The sequence below is a fragment of the Andrena cerasifolii genome, chromosome 2, assembly GCF_050908995.1.
Source record: "Andrena cerasifolii isolate SP2316 chromosome 2, iyAndCera1_principal, whole genome shotgun sequence".
NCBI lineage: Eukaryota > Metazoa > Arthropoda > Insecta > Hymenoptera > Andrenidae > Andrena > Andrena cerasifolii.
Genome location: NC_135119.1, coordinates 24,497,126 through 24,504,987, shown reverse-complemented (window position 1 = coordinate 24,504,987; position 7,862 = coordinate 24,497,126).

The following is a 7,862-nucleotide window of genomic DNA, read 5'->3' as shown; positions in this document are numbered from 1 at the left end:
CGTAAAGGTGAGTTGCGCTGAAATTAATGCGTCGCGAAGAGAGCAAAGTGGCCGTCGGTTAAAAAACTTCCATCGAAAGGATCTCTTAACCCTTCGTCCCCGTAGGAGCCCCCGACGAGCCCTTAAGCGTACGTTGTTGCGGCGATCGTTGGACGAACGTCCTCGCCCGTGGCCGTCGGGACGCTCCTCCGTCGAAATCTAATTTAAACTCGGCTAACCCCCGATACGATCTCGTCCGAGGGATGCTCGGGGAGCGATTATAAAAATAGCTGTATAGCGCCGTAACGAGGGAAAAAGTGGCCAACTCCTCCGAAGTCCAGCCGTGCGCCTTAACGAGCCAACTATTACCGCTGATTAGTTCGCAGCGGGACACAGATTAACTGGCGGCTGTACGTGTCGCGCGCTGAATAAACGGCCCTGCGATTAATACGTCGCGAAATTAAGGGGAGCGATCGACAACGTCCCCGACTTTCTCCGGCGGTCATAACTTCGGAACGGCGCGGACTTGAAACGCCAGGAAACTTCTGCATAGGCGCCATCGATGTCGAGACAATCGCGCGCGCGAAGAGGGGGTCGTAAATTTTTATTCCGAAATTTTTATTCGAATTTGAGACCGCTCGTAAAGCCCGCTTTACACGCGGAGGAATTGCGCGGGGCCGAGGCCAGCGATTACGAAAATTTAAAAGACCGAACACTCGGCATACGTAAACGGTCCAATAAACCCGTGGGCTAGTGGCACGGTGCCCCAGCGGCTGTAAAAAATTGATCGCTTCCTAACGAAGTGGTGATTAAGTCGCCGCCTGTGCCTGCACCTGGTAACCGAAGGAGTTTCCCGAAGAGCGCCGGAGCTGCGTGGGAATGGAAACGGTAGAGAAGAGAGGGCAGACCCGGGGAATCTGTCTCGCAGGTCAGCCGGAACCCTTTTAATCCCCCGCGGTTACAAATCGGTCGTTGGTTGTAAAACAGAAGTTACGTGTTGGGCCACCGGGCTTCCTTCCGAGGCAAAAGAATGGAGAGCCGAGAGGAGGAGATTACACGCGTAAACGAGAAACGCTTCTGGCATCGGTTCTCCTTCGGATACAGCGAATGCCCGAACGTCGATCACCTTTTTCCCCCGCCGGCTCACCTCGTCCGCTTTTTATTTTTCAGCTGAACCGCTGCAATCTGCCCGTTAACAGGCTACTGGGAAACAAGACAGAGGCCAACAAAGAAGCAGAAAAAGAGGGGGAGAGAGAGAGAGAAGCCTTGTTACACAGGTGCGCAACTCGCGATCCATAACGTGGAAGGTGTTTTTCGATAAGCCGCGCGTTGACGATTCTAGATCCATCGAAGGTCCCACTGAAGAACAGTGTCGAAAGCGACTTTGGGCCACAGCGTGCTATTGAGTCCTCGAATCGACTGGGAAAGAGGAGCTGCGGGAAGAAGCCCTCCGAAGTGGCACGAACCGAGCGGCAGGTGTTTCCGCGATGTCGAAGACGATTCGCCGAAACGCAAAATTCCGGGGAGGGCTGAAATGTCGGAGGTTCGCGTAAGGGACCGCAAGCCGCACGATCGGCCGCGGTGGACCGCACGCGGCACGCGAGACCGCGCAGCGCGATGTAACGAGCCGCATTCCGCGCGTGGACCGCATAACAGGCCGCGCGCGGCACCAAGGTTGCGAGCCACTGCCCGCCGCTCACCTGGCGAGTCGCTTGGATGGCCACCTCTGGTCATTCGAAAGAATACACCTGCGACAATCGGATCAGGTGAGAAGCACCTCGTTTCCACCCCCGATCGACCGAACAACCCCCCGACGCGATCGATCTGGCTATCGATCGCGCTGAAGCGCAGGCTGCTGAAACGCGCGCGACGATAAGGCGCGAAAAGAGCGGCGCGCGAAAAGAGCGACCCCAGAATGAGGCCTTTTTTAGCCCCTTTTTGGTCCCACGATTTTGCTACTGAATTTTCTGCCAAATGGTAGCTTGTGATGACACATCAATCCTGATGAATTTTCAAGGTCAGGTGACGATTAGTTTCTGAGATATGAGAGGTGAAAGAAGTGAAAATTCATTAACGATAATTTCAACAATTATTTCCAGGGCTTTTGCTGACTGCTAATAACGAGTTTGAACTTAGATTTTCAAAATTTAGGAGAAAAAAATCATATGGCCAATTCAATATTGTGGACGATATATTAAAGACGCACCTACTACACAGACATTTATATTTCTGGATTTGTTTTTTTCGTGAATTTTGAAAATCTAAGTTCAATTTCGTTGTTAGCAGTCAGCAAAACCCCTGGGAATGATTGTTTAAATTATCGGAATTACATAGAAGTTTATACATCGAAGCGTATGGGCTGACTAGGGATTGTAAATCGGTAAATCGGTTTGAAGCTTTTTTTCACTGATAACGTAGTAGATATCGACGGAATTATGCGCTACATATATATGCGCCACATTGTTAAACATAAATTTTTTACCGGTAATTCGCCAAAGTTCTCGAGATCTACCGGTAAATATCGAGAAATACGTAATTTACCGGTAAATATCGAGAAATACGCGGAAAATTTGGGGGAGCGGCAAATTTTGGAGAGCGACAAATTCTGAGCGAAAGAAATTCGAAAAAGTTTAAACGCAAAGGCTTGAGACAACTTTAAAAACAATTCACTTTTGTTCCGTGTAGCAAATTAGCAATGACTCATATGTGAGTTGCCATATTAAATTAATTTTGAAATTCTCTCGACTCTTTTAAATCAAATTATCATCAAATCAATATTTAATGATATTTCGCGGAAAGTGCGGCAGACGCTTGTTAGCCTAGGGGCGTCAAATCTTCAAATCCGCGCCTGTTTGAAAGGGAATTAAACACGTGTAAATTCTGCGCATTCTATCGCGAATTCGGATTGACGATGTTAATTAGAAGGAACTGATGAAACGGTAATAAAGAATTCTAGGAAATATGACCATCAATATCGGGAGAATTAGATTCACAGAAGCCACGGGGGGAGGGGGCTGCCATATCAGCGATTAATGACGCCCAGAAATTCGCTAATTATCGATGTACTTGAAACATATTGCCGATAATTAGTTTCGTAAAACGCGGGGCGATAATAATATGTACATTCTGGGGGCCATTAATTACGTTCCCCTTTGCAGGGACAGGGGCGACATCGTAATCGAATTGAAACCGTATCTGCAGCCTCGCCCAGGAATGCATTACGTTCCCATTCAATTTTTGTTTACACTTTTCACACCCCCCACGGTGTGTTTTCTGTATTTCTGATCGTTTACGGAGATTTAAAGGAGCGCGATTCCTCGCCCGCTTCGAAACTCGTGCCAAAAGCTGCGCAGTCTGTCCGATGTCGTCGCGGGAACTATGAAATACTGCGTCATCCCACTCGCGAGCTATTTAATTCTGATAAGATTACAAGAGCTGCACGACTCCACGGTTCAGCCTAAAAATGGTAGTCGCCTGATTAACAGTTTAGCTAACGTCCCGCATTTTTCTGCGGCAACTATCTATAAATCGTGACAAAAGTCCATATAAGCGACATTTAGTTCGATTGAAAGAGGCCGAACACTCTGATAGTACAATTACAATATAAATTAATATTTATTTAATCTTTGATATCTACTTATTAAATAAATACGGGATAAAACAAAGAAGAAAATAAGAATACGTTATGGAATAACACTTAATATCTTTAATTAAATTATTTTAGCTACGAATAGCCATTATAAATGATTAGTCGTAATGAGAACAATTCAAAATGAATATTTTCTAACAAATTTCTTTGAGATTTAATGCTGACTGGTTTCCATTTAAATAAAAATCAATTCTCACTTAATGACTGTTTTCCAAAAAACTTTTAAAACAACTGTTCTTTTGGATCTCTGCTTTAAACACCATTTCATCGTACGCAGAGTAGTTACAAATGTTTTTTTTAAATGCGTTGTTAAAGGAATAAGTTGATACCGTAAAAAAGTCTAGAGAATCGGTAAAGGCGTTCGCAATGTTAACGAAGCTATCAAAGCAGCGCCGGCAGAACACATTACGCAAGTTATGCGCCGCATAAGGGCGCCAGCCGAAGGGGGCGCTAAAAAACTAAGTCGCACCCTTAATAATAAATGAATCCAACTCCCTCATAAACAAAATGTAAACGTAATTATTTCCATTTGTACTCCGTGAAGGCGAAAACATATTAAATAGGAAACAGGTGCAAAGATTTGGGTCGCCAGAAATTTTCTTGCATAAGGGCGCCAACTACCCTCGCACCGTCCCTGTATCGAAGCGTCCAAGAGCAAGATGGGATATACGACTTTATAAATGTGACATTGCGTAATGAACTAATCGTTCAAGCATCTAAAAAACTCGATGGCGAGAGTCTCGTGTCCATCACCATGCGCTATTAATCAAAGTTCTGCTGTAACCCTCCTCGCAATCGAAACAGCGGGAAGAAAACAAAACGTGGGTGACAAACAGTTTAATCAGCAACGGGACAACAATGTTCACGTTATACATACGCGCCTACTTTGGCCTGGCAGAGGGTCCCGATTGCCTTCGACGTTTTTGGACCACTGGAATATCGGGGTAGCAACTTCGCGTTCGATTTAATTTCATTTCACGAATTCTATATCATGTCCTGCGGGCACAGCTTGACAGTCGAATTTTCGCCTCTCCTCCTTCTTTTCCCACACGCCCCTTGTGTCCTTTTTTTCTCCACCAGCGGCCCGGCAATTTATGTTTCTCGCCGGCGAGCTAGAGATTTACAGGGGTGGTTTTCGAATCCCGTGCCAAAACCCTCGAAACGCCTAGCGCGAATAATATCGTACACACAAATACGCTTCGTCATTCGATGACATCACGGCTGGCGATTCGCTTTACCAGTTCTGCGCCGCCGCTCGCGTGTTGTAAACCGTCCGGCAAGATAAAAAAAAAACAGAAAATTGCTTAGTTTTCGCCGAGTCCGCGTCGGCGTTACCGATCGAAGCAGGAAGATACGGGAAATGACAGCGATATCGATCGAAGAGACGGGAAACGTTTCTGTCATGTCGTGTAGTCTTAGTTCAGAGATTAAGGGTCAATTCAGACGAGCGATGCGGCGTCGTTGCGATTTCACACCGGCACATATACAGTGACTCGCGTTAATATTCGGACACTTTTTAAAATCGCATAACTTTTTTAGAATCGGTCCAAACGACTTGAGTTTTTTTGAGAAGCTAGAAGGATTAGTTTGCTAAGTGACGTGTTTCGCCGTTTTGAAAAAAAATGCATTCGGTCGGAATAGAAAAAAAAATTGTGAAGGTCGTTTTTCTAACTTTTTTTTGTGGGCCTGTAATGAAAATTCAAAAAACCCGTTTGTAGATTGAAGTAAGTTACATATGTACCTAAAATTGCATCAAAATCGGTTAACGTTGCTCTGAGCTATAAACGCTTAAAGATCGCAGAATAAGGTCGAAAATCGCGAAATTCCCGAAATCAGCGATTTTCGACCTTATTCTGCGATCTTTAAGCGTTTATAGCTCAGAGCAACGTTAACCGATTTTGATGCAATTTTAGGTACATATGTAACTTACTTCAATCTACAAACGGGTTTTTTGAATTTTCTAGAATTTTCTTGATTTTTCTAGATTAGATTGTATGCTATATAGGTTGACAAGCGTTAAATATACTAATTTTTTTTAAAGATCATATGGGGATAGGGTTGCAGTCACGCGGGGAACATCATAAATATTTTCGGGGTGAATCCAGGTAACGGGTCAGCTAGTTGTTGAATAATTTTTTAATACAAATTACGAATAAAATGAAGTTATTCGGGAATAACAAATACATTTTTTTATACGCACTTCTTATTCGAGATCATTTTTATAAAAATTTATTCGAATACAAAATTCGATTAATGCTGAACTCTGCTTGCCTCCTAAATTCGCTACTACCAGGCACGTCCAAGCAAATTAATGCTATTGAATTTTTAATAAATGTCGTCGGTGTCAGTAGACGAAGTGTCGCTTTCTTCTATGACAGCGCCGGGTCTGATATTGCAGACAACAGCCGGAAATGAATAAATTGAGCATCTAAAGGCACGGTTAGCATGTGTAATGCGCGCTACAGAACACCTTTCAAAGGGTTGATTTTAATAGGTCGACGCGCAACGAAGGACCGCGTGCCGTATGAAATGTGTGGACGTGATTTTGGCTGCGCACAGTGTTCCGCGCAATGCCTCCTATTGCACGCGTTTAACGCTGCCTTAAGCGTTCTTTTTTACCTGCAAGTAATTTAGTTAAACAAAAATCGTAATATACGCTTGAAGGTTTGTGCTTTAAAAAATATTTTTAAAAAAAATTATGATAGGTAGTTCATCTTGTTTGAAGTCTAGCTGATGTTGAACAAAGCAAGGTCGTCAAAATATCTCCTCCGGATGTCATTTAAAAGAAAAAATAAAGTAAAAATTAAAGTACATAAAAGAATAGTCTTTATCAAACCGATTTTTTAAAAATTTTATTTTCAATGAAAATATGAATGTTGGAATGTGAATTCAACCCCGTAATGCAATTTCTCAGACTCGTTTCATCAGTTTTTTAATCATTACAACGAAACTGTGGCTGTTACAAAAAAATCGATATGACAAAGGCTAGCTTCTTTCGTGTTCTTTAAGGGACATTTTCCTTTTCTCATCACTATTTTTTTCTTTTTAAAAGTAATCCTTAAAGTACGAGCTTTCAAAGGAATAAGAAAATTGCACATTTTTCGCGTTAAAAATTCAAGAAGAATTTATTAAAGCACGTCGAAAGTTTTAATTCTGCAAGGATTCGTTTATAATTTCGTTGATACTTGGGTATTGGAAATTGGGGTGTCGTAGCTATACACGGACCAGTTTGGATAACTCTCGGTTAGCCTAATTGTAAGCGTAACGAACGTGCGACCTGACCAATTAAATCCAATCAAAATCGTTTGATCCGGCTGCGTGTCAATGTACATTGTAATTCCTCGTATTGCTGGCGAATAAACTAACGGGTTTTGCGACTGCTAAGGAAGAAAAATTCGCAAGAAATCGCGGTGAAAATCGCTGGAATAAAAATGTCTGGCGCCAGTAAGCACTGTCTGGCTTATCGAAGTCCAAGATTTTTTAAATGAGCATAAACTGGTTCGTCGAGTGCTGGAACTTTTTCAATATTGAAAGTCCGTTTCGTCGGGCGTGAAAGTTGTATCAATTCAGAAATCAATACTCGATAAATTCTGTCATAAAGTTCAAGAATTGAAGACGCTAGCTAATTGAAGAGTCCTTGTAGAAAACACTGTAAGTGCAAAATATCAAATTCCATACTATAATATTACCATTGGCGCGTAGAATTTTCCGATAAAAATTTTCCTTTTAATTTTGAGCACTTTTCAATTAAAGAATTTAATGATACACAAAATTCTTAAGTCATCTGCTCATCGATAACTATTAAACACTTAAAATGCAGGTACAAATTTGAAATCCTCCACGATCTAATTCCATCTTGCATTTTCTCAGGCCGTAAGTAACTATTTCGCAGTAATAATAATAATCCCAGGTCGTGTCATAAATCCTATCAACGGGACAAGTGCTTCAAAGTACAATACAATCGCTTCGAAGCCCCGTATAGCGTGACGAAAGATAATTTCATAAGATCTTGACTTAGCTGAGTCACTATAAAAGTCTGACCATTATTCGCGCAACAAGAAGTGTCTGCAATTAAACTGCACAAATGAAGCCGGTTTCGGAGGTATCTAAACGTGAATATTTCAACGCCAGATTAATTATTAGCGGGTTTGGCGGTGTTAATAGCAGCTATTGGTCTCTTGATTCCGTCGATCTCACCGCAAATTATATATAATATATATATATACACACACAC